The 16,781-nt window shown below is 41.7% G+C and overlaps 1 protein-coding gene across 1 annotated transcript in view; it reads left to right on the top strand.

The window, feature by feature from the left end:
* itgbl1 (integrin subunit beta like 1) overlaps window positions 1–16,781 on the top strand; it is a 115,806-nt gene that overhangs the window by 32,384 nt on the left and 66,641 nt on the right. The window lies entirely within an intron of this gene.

Below are 16,781 nucleotides of genomic sequence, written 5' to 3' on the forward strand. Positions count from 1 at the left end.
AGCTAACTAGCACTGCAGTGCATAAAATGTGATGAGTAGTTGACTCAACGAGAAAGGCAATAGTCACTTAGATAGCAAAAGAAGATAGCTAGTGCAATGCAGTATTGAATGTGTCTGTCACCTTGATTACTCAAAATTCTCTCGACCTGTACACCTACTTTGTAAACTTTCATTCATAGGCTAGGATATAGCAACCTCATGATGGATACAAGGAACATTTGAGTATCATGTAGTAGCCTAAACCTATCGATGTTACATTGAACTGGGTGAACGGAATATGAATAACAGACATCCAATATAATGTAATAGAAATAATGCCATGCTCATTAAAAAATATATAATTCTCCCTCATCTTAAACAGCACCCACTGCCCTTGGTGTGTGTGTGTGCGTGTGTGTGTGTGTGTGTCTAATGAGCATGGCTGGCCAGCTACATTGTGAGTCAGGGTAGGGGCTGCTCTCAACAGCAATGGCCTGGGTCGATGTGTCTAGATTTATTACATTATATGCCTCATTAACTGTCCCTTTGGACTGAGGAAGCATGTTTTCCTGGGACCTCCTCATCCTCTGTGTGATTCTTATCCCTGACTCTCACTGAAATAATAAAGGAATCCAATGTCCAATATTGCTGATAGCAGTGGGTTTTAAAGGGACTAATACGATGCGCTTCGATATCAAACAGATCTAATGAGATCCAAACATTGGTGGGGATGTCGTATTTGCATCATGGTGTTTGTTTGTGTGTTGCAAATGCCTTGTACAGTAGCCTACACTGTAATGGAAAACTGTCAATTATGTGGTCATTTTTTGTATTATCAACGGTAAAATACTCTGAAACATTTTACTGCAGCATACTGTAAATCATGGTGCATTATGGGAAAATGTGGTGGTCGGGGAAATAATTGCTGTATTTCGAATGGTACTGTAATTCCACCCTGTATAATACAGTACCGTATCTTTGGTGCGCCAAATACCGTTTGACCACTAGTAGGTGCATGGTATTGTTGTTTCTGGCTAATTAACAGATTAACATATTTTGAGGTGTGACGCTATATTTCTTGCACCCATTAGTGAGAATGCTGTACCAATTGAACTCCTATATGGTTATAGTGCCCCATCAATTTAAAATGTATAGGGGACAGATTAGAGTGGCAGGAAGTCTTCAACCTTAACCTTTCGGTCTGTTTTGCACTGTAGCCGCTGCCAGCTTGGGAGAATTTCACTGGGCGAAAAGGGTCAATATTAAGTGAAATATTGAACTATATATTTCCAGATATCTGACATTTTGTTAAATGTAGGGTGCAGACATGCTCCAGATATGCATGTCCTTCATTTCAGATACGGAGCTAGGATATTCTCCGTAATGGGACAGTTTCTACATGCGTCCAATCTGGACCTCAAAAATCTCCCTGCTATCATATGAGTCCAGGGAGATATCTAGGCTGAGATACTATCAAAACACGCACCTGATGCACATGCACCCAGTTACATATTTGTAGGATATTCTAACTCCGCAGAGGGTATGCGTCAACATGCTGACATATCTAAGCCTTTATTTACACTTAGGCATATTTTCAGAAACGTTTCATATCTGTAATCATTAACTGACCATTTATGTATCTGTATTTTTTTTAAATAATCGCAATTTCAATAGATAGCGTTACATATGTAGTATTCATCCTCCTATATCTGATGGAAAATGTGCTAAATCGGACTCATGAAATGTCTAGCTCCAAAATGATCTTATGTGTTCAGGTGCTGAAAATCATACTGTTTCTTCACATGAAGGTGACATACAATATCTGAGCATACATTTGCACCATGTTCAGTAGTAGGTTATAAAAGGGACGGAAAGGCAAACATTATCATATTTAATCCAAGTTTCCAAAAAATGCAGCATAGCAATTCCAACCCTCCAATCACAACACATTTTCTGTGAAGATGCAACGGTAGGCCAATCTTTGCTAAATATATATTCAGTTGTAGTCGAAAGTTTACATACACCTTAGCCAAATACATTTAAACTCTGTTTTTCACGATTCACCTAACTTATTGTGGGGAACTTGTGGAAGGCTACCTGAAATGTTTGACCCAAGTTAAACAATTTCAAGGCAATGCTACCAAATCCTAATTGATTGTATGTAAACTTCTGACCCACTGGGAATGTGATGAAAGAAATAAAAGCTAAAATAAATCATTCTCTACTATTATTCTAACATTTCACATTCTTAAAATAAAGTGGTGATCCTAACTGACCTAAAACAGGGAATTTTTACTTGGATTAAATGTCAGGAATTGTGAAAGACAGAGTTTAAATGTATTTGTCTAAGGCGTATGTAAACTTCTGACTTCAACTGTGTATATATATATAATTGTATTTATTTAATATAGTGTTTACAGACCCATTTGTGGCACCCAAAATAACAAATTGGATGTCCCCAGCAGAAAATTCATGATTTTTCCTGCTAGACTACCAGTTACAGTGCTTGCGGTTTGCACGTGTCTTCATGCAGAGGGAAATAAAACATGAGATCAAGTTCTTAAAAAAATATGGATTTCATATTTTTCAACTTATTGAACATGTCCTCAAAACTCAAATGAGCATCAGAAGTTGTCCTTATTCAGGATATCAATATGTAGGCCTACTGTCAGTACTTGTCATCATATAGAGAAAATAAGATGTCGAAATAGGCCTCAGGATATCTAATGAATCAATATCCAGCCGTTCAGTGTGTGATATCCAGAGGGAATCCCAAAATAAAATGTGCATGAAAAAAAAATACAGATTTATGTTTGTCCAAATATTGTGCATGTGCTGAAAACTCAGAAATGCATCAGAAATCATCCTGATTTTCAGCACATCAAAAAACATATCAACATGCAGATATGGACCTCAGCCTAGAGAAGCATATCTGGAATCAAAATTGCTTCATATCTTGAGAAAACACAGATATGCGATGTATACAATCAGTATTTGTCAACATAAAGAGAGTAATCCCAATGTCATAGATGTCTAAAAGACTCATCTGGATTCAGAATTTGTCAGGATATGGTGTATATCCACAAAATGCTCACATTGTATATAGACTTGTTTATACTTTATTATTGACTGTATGTTTGTTTTACTCCATGTGTAACTCTGTGTTGTTGTATCTGTCGAACTGCTTTGCTTTATCTTGGCCAGGTCGCAATTGTAAATGAGAACTTGTTCTCAACTTGCCTACCTGGTTAAATAAAGGTAAAATAAAATAAATAAATAAATAAAACTCAAAAAACGCATTGGAAATGGTCTGTATTCTGTAGAATCCCTTTTCGGACAGTGCTTGTTAAGACCTCTGGAAGTGCAAGTGGTATAAAACACCAAATATAGATTAATATGCTGTAATGTTTGTAAACACTTTCCCCATCAGCCAACCTGCTTGCACCAATCCCTTGTAATTATAGTAAAATACTATGAAATACAAACCCCTCTGTCAACTAATTTAATTTGTTCATCCAGTCATTCATTCCGATTTACAGTAGCATTTACTTTTAACAGCGTAATACAGTCAGTGTTACAGTATTGTACTGTGTGTCATTACACAGTACTTGCTTTGATGCCGTATTCATATTACCGTGGGCTACTGTCAAATTCACGGTAACGCCATTACATTGTATGTGATTTGTATGGGCATGCGTTGTGGTGGTGTTGTATGTACAGTGCGTTGTATTGTGTTGTATGGGCGTCTGATGCATGTAATGTACTGTATGTTACAGAAAACATGCATTTCGCTGACACTGGCATTTCCAGTAGATATTTCTGGGACACTGTGGTCTGTGATGTTCAAGCAGATGTTAATTTAACTGGCCGTGTTAAATTCCCCCACCTGGTCCATCAGGTTGGTCAGTCAGGGTGATCCAACTGCATTGTAAAAAGACAAGATTTGATACACTGTATTATGTCATTGCTCTATTCACATAAACCCACCTGTCCATCTTGGGTCATGATCAAAGACCGTAGCGAGAGAGAACGTTTGAGTAACATCTTATAGAAGGGGTTGGTCAGGTTCACCACAAAGAAAGTAGATTCAGGTTGAGCTCTTTATGTAACACAGTGGATCCCCATCCCTGTCCCTCAATGGAATCAAATATAATCACATTTTATTTGTCACATGCGTCAAATACAATGTCTTTAAGTAAGCATTTCACGGTCGGTCTACAACTGTTGTGTTCGGTGTCATGTGACAAATAACATTTGATTTGAACACTTCACACACATGAAGCGGCATTTTGTCGCTCCTCAAAAGCCATGACTTCTCAAAGGGAGGGATGTCACTTGGTCACAACCAGTGACTTGGTTGCAACCAAACGCACTAACCAGCTAGTAATTCCACACCGGGTACATTTACCCCCTTTGGCGTACCCCCCCCCTTCTCTGCAGCAACCCCCAGCAACTTGGAACAGGGACACGTAGTGACACTGTAACATGTTAGGTCATGTCCTTGTCTCTCACTCACCATTCCCCTCACAGGGGACCTTCTACACAACAACACTTTGCACACTTTATTAGCAGCTTTATCTAGTGCTGCACAAAAGCCACGGGCCTTGAAAGAGCACCTGCACGATAGACGCTAACTAGAGCACTTCTAACTAGAGCTAGTAACTAGCGCTGATAATAACAAGCGCGCCGCCCCTAACTAGCTAGTGATTCCATATCAACTACATAAAACTGCTTGCACACACAAACTTACATTCGTAGCGATTGGCCAACATTTGGGAACAATGCTGCCTGTCAGATTTTGGCCTCCGTTCATAGAGGCAGTTCCCGATGCCGGATTGTAGTTCATTTCTTTAGGATAGCACTTATTATCCGGAGTCTTGTAAATTGTGCATGCTTTACAAACGTACAGTACGATTACTCATCATTTATAATTAATCTTTTCATGTGATCACGCTCTCCGTAGCCGACGTGAGTAAGATCTTTAAACAGGTCAACATACACAAGGCTGCGGGGCCAGACGGATTACAAGGATGTGTGCTGGCAGGTGTCTTCACTAACCTTTTCAACATGTCCCTGATTGAGTCTGCATTACCAACATGTTTCAAGCAGACCACCATAGTCCCTGTGCCCAAGAACACAAAGGCAACCTGCCTAAAAGACTACATACCCATAGCACTCATGTCCGTAGCCATGAAGTGCTTTGAAAGGCTGGTAATGCTCACATTAACACAATTATCCCAGAAACAATATACCCACTCCAATTTGAAAACCACCCAAACAGATCCACAGATGATGCAATCTCTAGTGCACTCCACACTGACCTGTCCCAACTGGACAAAAGGAACACTTATGTGAGAATGCTATTCATTGACTACAGCTCAGCGTTCAACACCATAGTACCCTCAAAGCTCATCACTAAGCTAAGGATCATGGGACTAAACACCTCCCTCTGCAACTGGATCCTGGACTTCCTGATGGACCGCCCCCAGGTGCTGAGGGTAGGTAGCAACACATTTGCCATGCTGATCCTCAACACTGGAGCTCTCCAGGGGTGCGTGCTCAGTCCCCTCCTGTACTCCCTGTTCACCCACGACTGCATGGCCAAGCATGACTCCAACACCATCATTAAGTTTTCAGACGACACAAGAGGCCAGATCACCGACAACAACGAGCCTATAGGGAGGAGATCAGAGACCTTGCCACATGGTGCCAGAATAACAACCTAACCCTCAAAGCAACCTCAACTAAGGAGATTATTGTGGACTACAGGAAAAGGAGGACCGAGCACGCCCCCATTCTCATCGACGGGGCTGTAGTTGAGCAGGTTGAGAGCTTCAAGTTCCTTGGTGACCACATCACCAACAAACTAGAATGGTCCAAACACACAAAGACAGTCGTGAAGAGGGCACGACAACGCCTATTCCCCCTCAGGAAACTAAAAGGTTTTCTACAGCTGCAACATCGAGAGCTTCACTGCCTGGTATGGCAATTGCTCGGCCTCTGACCGCAAGGCACTACAGAGGGTAGTGCATACGGCCCAGTACATCACTGGGGCTAAGCTGCCTGCCATCCAAGACCTCTACACCAGGTGGTGTCAGAGGAAGGCCCTCATAATTGTCAAATACCCCAGCCACCCTAGTCATATACTGTTCTCTCTACTACCACATGGCACGTGGTACCAGAGTGCCAAGTCTAGGACATAAAGGCTTGTCAACAGTTTTTCCCCCAAGCCATAAGACTCTTGAACAGGTAATCAAATGGCTACCCGGACTATTTGCATTGTGTGCCCCCCCAAACCCTCTTTTTGCGCTGCTGCTACTCTCTGTTTATCATATATATGCATAGTCACTTTAACTATACATTCATGTACATACTACCTCAATTGGGCCGACCAACCAGTGCTCCCGCACATTGGCTAACCGAGCTATCTGCATTGTGTCCCACCCACCGCCCGCCAACCCCTCTTTTACGCTACTGCTACTCTCTGTTCAGCATATATGCATAGCCACTTTAACCATATCTACATGTACATACTACCTCAATCAGCCTGACTAACCGGTGTCTGTATGTAGCCTCGCTACTTTTATAGCCTCTCTACTGTATATAGCCTGTCTTTTTACTGTTGTTTTATTTCTTTACTTACCTATTGTTCAACTAATACCTTTTTTGCACCATTGGTTAGAGCCTGTAAGTAAGCATTTTGTATGTTGTATTCGGTGCACGTGACAAGTAAACTTAGATTTAATGTGTCGGGCCTTTTTCAATGTGTCCTGTCATATTGCATTGTCCTTCCTTTTGTCGTTACCTTGTCTTTAAATCCCTGAAGGATACTGACCTCTAGGCAGTGACCGGTGTCAGAAAAACAACTAACACATGGCACTATAACATGAACGTAATTCAGGTAGACCTTATCGAATTTAACTGTTAAACGGTGGAGAGTTTCCTGATTATGTCGCTGGCGGATATCTTCATTAAGAGGAACATAACCCTGCATGGTCTCAAAGCTCCCTATATTTAACGTGGGTTAATGTAGCCATTGATTTTGTGTTACTCAAAGAGGAGATGACGTCTGTGGGGGATTGCTTGGCTTGGTCACTGCTGCCAGGGCCCAAATAAACAAACTGAACAGACTGGTGTTTGTGGGAGTTGCAGGGCTGGTCCGGGTTGGGTCTCTAAGGCCCCATGGTTGGCCCTGCCTCTGCTGTATAACCCAGCACCTGAAATGACACTACAGGGTCCAGTCAGCTGATTAAGCATTTTGTTAAGGATTTTGATAGTTTGACCTGAACGCCATGTTTTCCTACAATGATGCACACCATTCTTCAATAGTCTTCAAGGTATCTTTGCTCCTGTTTGGTGGGTCTGGCGGGGTGACCACTTGAAATAGCAAAATTACTGCAGCATCACACCACATACAATCGCCCACCATGATCACAACGTTCTTCAACTGGTCATTCAGAACAGCACCATTTCCGTTCAATTAAACATTGCACTTTGTTGTGCCCTGCTAAATGCTTTCCCATGGCTCGCCGTCGGGGGAATTACAATACTAACGCCATAGTGATTCTACCAGATCAAATGACACAATGTCTAATTAGTGGTGGAGGGCCAGCACCAAACAAGTCCACTCTCAACTCCTTCTCTATTGCGTTAGTTGACTCCAATTTTGAAAGAACAAAGAGAACAAAGTCTCCCGCTGATATAGACTCCTATGACTCAATGTTTACATATTTCAACCAGGATTTAGGTATGAAACTGGTATAATACACATGACTAGATAACAGCAGCTATGCGTTTTGAATGAATTAATGTATAAAGCTAGACAGCTAATTCTGACCCACACTTTAACCCTATTTGCTTAGAAGAGATTGACCATACACATTTTTTTTTTTTTAGATTAGATGTTGAATAGTGAAAGTAAATTTCAGGGCACAGTGAAAATCTTAAACTCTAAGCATGCAGGTACATTTTAGTAATTTAGCAGATGCTCTTATCCAGAGCGACTTACAGTAGTGTACATTTGTATACTTTTTTCCATACTGGTCCTCCATGGGATACAAACCCACAATCCTGGCATTGCAAGTGCCATGCTCTACCAACTGAGCCACACGGGGCTACAGTGAAATAAAGGTCAAAGTGAAATAAAAACACATTTAATAATAAGGACTATAAACAAATATGTATTTAAATGAATATATATAAATACTGTATATTAACACTATATTAACACTGTAACAATGGTAAATATCCTTTGGTGTGGGGTCAGGGTAAGAGGCAGGAAGGGAACAGGGGAGCAGTGAGCTTTGTGGTGAGCTTAGAGGTCACTATGGTATTGATGCCAAGCTGTAGTCGATGAACAGCAACCTCACATGTGCACTCTTTTTGTCCAGATGGGTGAGGGCAGTGTGCAATTCAATGACGATTGCATCGTCAGTGGATCTGTCAGGGCGGTAGGAGAATTGGAGAGGGTCGAGTGTGTCAGGGAGGGAGGAGGTGATGTGGTTCTTTGACTAGCATCTCAAAAACTTCACGGTGACAGAGGTGAGTGCTACGGGTCAGTAATCATTCAGATCTGTTACTTTCCCTTTCTTGGGCCCTGGGATGATAGTGGATATCTTGGAGCAGGTGAAGATAGTGGTCTAAGCTAAAGAGAGATTAAAGATATCAGAAAACACAACTGCAAGCTGGTCTGCACATGCTCTGAGGGCACAGCTAGGGATGCTGTTTGTGAGGGTTAACACATTTGAATGACATATACTGTACATCCTTTGTGGAGACCGTAAGTACATAGCCCTCGTTGTCCTCAGGGTCTCTTTTTATTTATTTGTATTTTTTCTCCCGTTTTCTCCCCAATTTTGTGGTATCCAATTGTTTAGTAGCTACTATCTTGTCTCATCGCTACAACTCCCGTACGGGCTCGGGAGAGACGAAGGTTGAAAGTCATGCGTCCTCCGATACACAACCCAACCAAGCCACACTGCTTCTTAACACAGCACACATCCAACCCGAAAGCCAGCCGCACCAATGTGTTGGAGGAAACACCGTGCAACTGGCAATCTTGGCTATTACAAATTCCCTAGAAAGGCAGGAACTTAGGAAGTAACCTAGAGAGGAACCAGGCTCTGAGGGATGGCCAGTCCTTTTCTGGCTGTGATGGGTGGAGATAAGAGTAAATGGTCCTTTAAGGCCAGATTGTTCTTCGAGATGTTCATAGATGACCAGCAGGGTCAAATAATAATCATAGTGGTTGTAGCGGGTGCAACAGGTCAGTACCTCAGAAGTAAATGTCAGCTGGCTTTTCATAGCCGAGCATTCAGAGGCTGAGACAGCAGGTGCGGTAAAGAGAAAGAGAGATGAAAACAGTAGGTCCGGGACAAGGTAGCACGTCCGGTGAACAGGTCAGGGTTCCCTAGACGCAGGCAGAACAGTTGAAACTGGAGGAGCAGCACAACCAGTTGGACTGGGGACAGCCAGGAGTCATCAGGCCAGGTAGTCCTGAGGCATGGCCCTAGTGCTCATGTCCGCAGGGAGTGCAGGGAGAGAATTAGAGGGCGCATACTTAAATTCCCTTAAATTTCCACAGGACACCAGATAAGGCAGGAGAATTACACCAGATGTAACAGATTGACCCTATAACCTTTACTATTGTCCCCGGTCACCTTGCCGTGTTCATAAGAGGCATCTCTCTCTAGTAGTTTTCCTACAATGCTGCCATCATTACACGGTTTTTGATTTGGGTAAGTATTGAATGACACTTGGAATCACATCATCTATTCATTTTTTGATGATTCTGGTAGCTGAGTCAGCAAATTCATTGATGTAAACCCCTAGAGGCAACCCGGAACATATTCCAGTCCACGTGATCAAAACAGTCTTGGAGCGTGAATTCCCTCTTGAGACTTTGTTTGTAGGCCGGGAGAAGCAAAATGGAGTTGTGGTCAGATTTGCTGAAAGGAGGGCTAGAGAGGGCCTTATACAGTACCTGTGTTGAAAAGGCACATGGGGACAAAGATCATACTTTTTGGAGAAATGTCCTCTGGTCTGATGAAACAAAAATAGAACTGTTTGGCCATAATGAAAAATAGGAAAAGGGGGGTGGCTTGCAAGCCAAAGAACGTCATCCCAACTGTGAAGCAGGGGGTGGCAGTATCATGTTGTGGGGGTGCTTTGCTGTAGGAGGGTCTGGTGCACTTCACAAAATAGATGGCAACACGAGGTAGGGAAATTATTTGTATACATTGAAGCAATATCTCAAGACATCAGTCAAGAAGTTAAAGCTTGGTCGCAAATGGGTCTTCCAAATGGACAATGACCCCAAGCATACTTCCAAAGTTGTGGAAAATGGCTTAAGGACAGCAAAATCAAGGTATTGGAGTGGCCATCACAAAGCCCTGATCTCAATCCTATAGAAAACCATGTGCGAGCAAGGAGGCCTACAAACCTGTCTCAGTTACACCAGCTCTGTCAGGCGGAATGGGCCAAAATTCACCCAACTTATTGTGGGAAGCTTGTGGAGGCTACCCAAAACGTTTGACCCAAGTGAAACAATTTAAAAGCAACGCTACCAAATACTAATTGAGTGTCAGTAAACTTCTGACCCACTGGGAATGTGATGAAATAAATAAAAGCTGAAATAAATAATTATCTCTACTATTATTCTGACATTTCAGATTCTTAAAATAAAGTGATGATCCTAACTGACCTAAGACAGGGATTTTCTACTAGGATTAAATGTCAGGAATTGTGAAAAACTGAATTTAAATGTAGTTGGCTAAGGCGTATGTAAACTTTCGACTTCAACTGTACATGTTAGAAAGGTGCAAGTATTTCTGAGATTGTCAATTTGCATAATTCCTTTTAATAATTAAGTTTGATGCTGAAAGCTATCCTTTTCCATATTTTCCAGGAATTGAAATCTCCCCCCACCGTAGTCAGCACGGAGGGAGGGGAGGCCACAGCCGCATCCTGGAAGTGGTATGATAATCATCTCCTCATCCAAGGTGCAGCTGTGGGCTCCTCTCCCTCCCAGAAGGGTCCAGATGTGGAGTGCCAGGGAGGCACGCCTTATGACCATTTTACTCTAATAAACCATCTACTAAACATAACTGACCATTAATAATTTATTACATTTCTGTAGTGCTTTACATAACGATCTCAAAGCACATTAAAAGCAAAAAACAAACAAGCAATACAACATAATGAGTAGCCTAGCTATAGTTCTATGGGAACTCAGGTGTACTCCAAGTACTAGCTACTTAACTGACGTTAACCCAAAACAACAACACTCTAGTAGTGAAAGGTCACTGGATGGGGCTACAGACGATCCTTTACGGTTCATATGTGAAGTCGTAACTGATGGTGCTTTCAACACAACAGGGAACGTGCTCCGACTGGAAATAATAATTTTGAACGGTCTTCCAACTCGGAATTACGTCAGGAACTCGGGCATCATCCTAGAGCTCCAACTTCTCTGACCTTAAGATCACCGACGTCACGATTTCTCCTTTTTGTCTGAGCTCGTTCCCTGTTATCTTGAAAGCACCAAAAGTAATGTGTTTAGACCGTGTGCATACTTTTTACTAAACAGCACGTGCTAAATAGTACATTGTACGATTAGTACACAGTATGAACTTTAAATAAGTAATAGGAAAGCCAGGTTTTGGACACAGCCAGTAGCTCAGATAGTAGGCTCAATTACATAACTTCCCTATATATTCCTCATTATTTCACTCCTTTAATTGGCAATGTTGTATGTGTGTGTGTGTGTGTGTGTGTGTGTGTGTGTGTGTGTGTGTGTGTGTGTGTGTGTGTGTGTGTGTGTGTGTGTGTGTGTGCATACGTTTGCAGGCATATGCATGTGAACTTTTTCATTTGGTAAAAGGATAGATGCTGCGCACAACCCATTTCTGTCTTAGTCCTGTGGTTGGGAGAAGCGGATTTGTTATACTGTATAACACATTATTGTAGATCAGTGTGTGAAGGCCTGGAGAACGAGAGAAAGAGAATGATGGGAACAAAAGGGAGGTAATGGAGACATGATCAATAAGATGGGAGAAGGGGAATGGTTGGAATAGAGAAACAGAGAGAAACAGAGGGAGAGAAAGAGAAAGAAAGGCTCAGGGAGACACATATGAGTCCAGCTGGTACAATCCAAGACTTGAGTGGAAACAGCAGCGTCTGAGTTTCTTCCTGAAAGGCAGAAGTCAAATGCTTGCAGATATTACATTATTTTTACTGTGGTATTTCCTCAAGGAAACACCTGCTTCGATCATTTTTCTGCTGATTCCTTTATGCGCCCTCTGAAGTATGTAGTAGATGAACTGTAGGCATATCCTCTCTCAAATATTGAAACTGAACACCTTCAAACAAACGTTCATATTTCATACTTGAAAGAAAACCTAGTACAGCTTTGCAGATGTGATTGGCAGACATATGCTATATTTGAATCTGCAGTCATTTCAAATGTTGCATGACATTAAAGATGAGATGCTGTGTTGTTTAAGTGTTTAACGAGGACATGTTTGGCCTTGCATTCCAAAAAGGTCTGTGAGAACAATACTGTGCTCAGGAAAACAGCTACATGTATGAACTGAGAATGGAATGAATCATCTCTAAAAAGCATTAGAGGGAAGTGTCTACATGTGGGTCTATACTGCCTGATTAGTCCACTGATGCTTTCTAATTCCGTATGTTTCCTGTTAAACGGCAAGTCATGAATGCATCCTGATTAATAGTTGGGATGGATCCACCCACCAGCCTGGTGTGATGAAAGGAAAGTGGGATACCTAGTCAGCTGTACAACTCAATGCATTGATCAGTAATTTATGAACAAGTCATATGCATTACAAATTTGCAATCATTTGTACAATGTTCCAGAACACGGCACCGAGAACACTCTAGAATCTCCTCTCCGTGTTCTGGATTATTTTCTAGAATAATATCTCTTGACAGTCTCACCTTTCTTTCAATGTTCTAGAATTACATCTTTCTCTCATTGTTCTAGAGCAGGGGTATTCAAATCTTAGCCTATCAGGTCTGGAGTACTGCTGGTTTTCTGTTCTAGCTGATAATTAATTGCACACGCCTGGTGTTCCAGGTCTAAATCAGTCCCTGCACTGTTAAAATGAAGTGCTTTGTAACATTAAAACTAGTGGTAACTGAGCCGCCATCACATTAATGGAGCCGAAAACGTATATTTTCTGGAGTATTTAAACACAGTGTTGTAAGGGTTTTGGGACAGATTTGTCTAAGGGTCCCGGGATGGGTTTATACTAAGCTAACCTATGGAATTGTTTTAAGATGGTCATACCAAGGATCATTTAGCTAATTTATTTTGAATTTTAGGATGTGTAAGTATGAAAAAAAATACTAATATTTGATGAAACACTGAATTTGGCCTTACTGCTATTAGCAGCTAGGACACCCTTGATACAAGTCAGTATAGGGGCAACAGTGACCGCTGTTACCTTCAAGAAGGTTTCGGTTTGCTAGGGCATTGTGGATGAAATGGCGGATGGGTGTAAGCATCTGCCTTTGGTGACAAAGCTTGGATGTTCAAATCTAGCAATGGAAAGATTTTTGTTGTTGTTTTAAGCCTATCCCAAACCTTAACCCTAACCTTAACCATTCGGAGTTCAAGCCTAACTTTAAAAATATGGAGTTAATGCCTAAACTTAACCTTAAACTCTTCGAAATTTGACGTTTGGAAGAACTTCAAAATTTGGATGAACGTCTAATTCTGACATGAGCCTATGAGAACTAGTTGGCTATTAGCCCGTAGAAACCCATTAAATAACACGTGGCAAAACAGATAGTCAAAAAATAAATCAAACGGAAGTATGTTTTGAAGTGTTGGTTCTATATCTAAGAGATATAACAAAGTTCAGGAAAGTACTTGTATTTTATTTTTACCCTACAAGGTGTTGAAAGCGTTCCACAGGGATGTTGGCCCATGTTGACTCCAATGCTTCCTACAGTTGCGTCAAGTTGGCTTTGAGTGGTGGACCATTTGTGATACACACAGGAAACTGTTGAGTGTTAAAAATCTAGCAGTTTTGCAGTTCTCGACACACTCAAACCGGTGCGCCTGGCACCTACTACCATACCCCATTCAAAGACACATAGATATTTTGTCTTGCTCATTCAACCTCTGAATGGCACAGACACACAATCCATGTCTCAATTGTCACCAAGGATGAACTATCCTTCTTTAACCTGTCTCCTCCCCTTCATCTACAATGATTGAAGTGGATTTAACAATTGATACAAATAATGGATCATAGATTTCACCTGGATTCACCTGGTCAGTCTATGTCATGCAAATAGGTGTTCCTGATATTTTGCACACTCGGTGTACACTTTTATCAAATAAAATATTTTTCATCACATGCTTTGTAAACAACAGGTGTGGACTAACAGTGAAATGCTTACTTACGGGCCCTTCCCAACAATGCAGAGAGAAAGAAAATAAATAATAAAAACATGTAATTAAAAAAAAGTTATAATAGATACACAATGAGTAACAACTTGGCTATATACAAGGGGTACCAGTACCGAGTCGAAGTGCAGGGTTACGAGGAAATTGAGGTAGAGATGTACATATAGCTAGGAATAAAGTGACAGATATTAAACACTAGCAGCAGCATATGTGATGAGTCAAAAGAAAGTTAGTGCAAAAAAGGTCAGTGCAGATAGTCAAGATGCTCTCAATCTTTTCAGCCTCCTGAGGGGAAAGAGGCATTGTCTTACCCTCGTCATGACTGTGTTGGTGTGTTTGAACTATGATAGATCCTTAATGAAGTGGACACAGAGGAACTTGAAGCTCTTGACCCGCTGATGATCAGCCCTCCGTTTCCTGTAGTCCATGATTAGCTCCTTTGTCTTGCTGACGTTGAGGGAGAGATTGTTGTCTGGCACCTCACTGACAGGTTTGTGACCTCCTCCCTATGGGCTGTCTCATCATTGTGAGTGCGGCCACAGTCGTGGGGGAACAGGGATTACAGGAGGGAACTTAGCACGCACCCCTGAGGGTTCTCTGTGTTGAGGTTCAATGTGGCGCATGTGCCTACCCTCACCACCTGCGGGTGACCCGTCAGGAAGTCCAAAATCCAGTTGCAGAGGGAAGTGTTCAGTCCCAGGGTCCTTAGCTTTGTGATGTAATCAATGAACATCATTTTTCACGTTGTCCATCTGGCAAAATGTGGAGTGTAATAGAGATTGTTTCATCTGTGGATCTGTTGGGGCAGTATGCAAATTGGAGTGGGTCCAGCGTGTCTGAAATGATGGTGTTAATGTGAGCCATGACCAGCCTTTCAAAGCATTTCTTGGCTACAGATGTGAGTGCTACGGGGCAATAGTCATTCAGACAGGTTACGTTGGCACTCTTGGGCACAGGGACAATAGTGGTCTGCTTAAAACTTTTAGGTGTTACAAACTAGGTATTACAAACTGGACCAGAGAGAGGTTGAAAATGCCAGTGAAGACACTAGCCAGCTGGTCAGCGCATGCTCTGAGTACGCTTCCTGGTAATTCATCTGGCCCTGCAGCCTTGTGAATGTTAACCTGTTTAAAGGTCTTACTCACATCGGCCACGGAGAGCTAGATCACACAGTCGTCCGGAACAGCTGGTGCTCTCATGCATGGTTCAGTGTTACTTGCCTCGAAGTGAGCATAAGGCATTTAGCTTGTCTGGTAGGCTTGCGTCACTGGGCAGCTTGCGGGTGGGTTTCCCTTTGTAATCCGCGATAGTTTGCAAGCCCTGCCACATCCGACGAGCGTCAGAGCTGGTGTAGTAGGATTTGTTCTTAGTCCTGTATTGGTGCTTTGCCTGTTTGAGGGTTCGTCGGAGGGCGTAGCGGGATTCTTATAAGCGTCCGGGTTTAATATCCCTCTCCTTGAAAGTGGCAGCTCTAGCTCAGTGTGAATGTTACCTGCAAGCCATGGCTTCTGGTTGGGATATGTACGTCCGGTCACTGTGGGGATGATGTTGTCGATGCACTTATTAATGAAGCTGGTGAGAGTTACATCTTTCTATAGAAGGGTCATAGTCTGTAGCCCAAACCGTTGGGATGCTACAGACGGTACCAAGAGAAGACATATTTTCTGGATGTCTCCTGGTCTGACAAATACCGGTATAGCTCTATCAACTTCCCCCGCAGATGAGAAGCCTTAAACCAATGGATTGTGCTGGGGATTTGTTATTATTATGCTAATTCGATTTCTGCGGGGGCGCAGATATCAACTCTACTGAAACATTTATCCTAAGGTATTCTGAAACATAACATGGTGTGTTATAACACCACATAATCAAGAGTTGTGCAACACCTTGCCTGACTGAGAGCACTAACTATTATGGTGTTTCGAGTCCTGTGTAATGCAGAATTAGACCCTTCTCTTTTGGACAAAATAATGTAAAAAGGGTCCTTCCTCGTATTGTATATTCCTTGCTCTTCAATGTTGTGTTAATAAAATCCTCATTGGTAATTCAAAATGGTTAAATATACACTATTATGCTCAAACAAAGGACACAAGAAAATATAGTTTTGTAAAAACAATGTATAAGTTTGTCCAGGAATATAATTCATTAATTAGATTATAGAATTACTTTTTCTATGACATGATTTTAAAGCTTCTGATGCTTTAGCTTGTCTTTGCAAATGACAAAATATTAACAGGTCTTTCACGTTTGTATATTGATAAAGTAAGACAGTTCAAAGATCTGCACTGTCAAAATGATAATAAGAAAAATAATTGTTGTTTCAACTACTATAAATATGGATTAACCCCCTTTTTTTCAATGTTTG

This window comes from Oncorhynchus mykiss, chromosome 22 (assembly GCF_057628025.1).
Source record: "Oncorhynchus mykiss isolate SJ-2025 chromosome 22, ASM5762802v1, whole genome shotgun sequence".
Lineage (NCBI taxonomy): Eukaryota > Metazoa > Chordata > Actinopteri > Salmoniformes > Salmonidae > Oncorhynchus > Oncorhynchus mykiss.